Here is a 232-nt window from a genome sequence, read left to right as displayed (position 1 = left end):
GGGACGGCGCTCCTAAAGCTGGAGAAACTGGAGAGTCAGAGTGAAATCAGGGAGATCGTAGAGGTGAGAAAAACACCATGGAACTAAAGAGATGTACGAGTTACCCTAGATGTTCTCTCACTGATAAATGTCACTCAGTTAAACCTTGGTGTCTCTGTTTCCAGGTGATGGACGGTCGTAAGCCGACAGGAGGGCGAGTCGAGGTGAAGGTCCGGCTGCGGGAGCCCCTGAG

This window comes from Notothenia coriiceps, unplaced genomic scaffold (assembly GCF_000735185.1).
Source record: "Notothenia coriiceps isolate Sejong01 unplaced genomic scaffold, NC01 NC01_scaffold00018249, whole genome shotgun sequence".
NCBI classification, from domain to species: domain Eukaryota; kingdom Metazoa; phylum Chordata; class Actinopteri; order Perciformes; family Nototheniidae; genus Notothenia; species Notothenia coriiceps.
Note: the sequence above shows the minus strand (reverse complement) of the source record.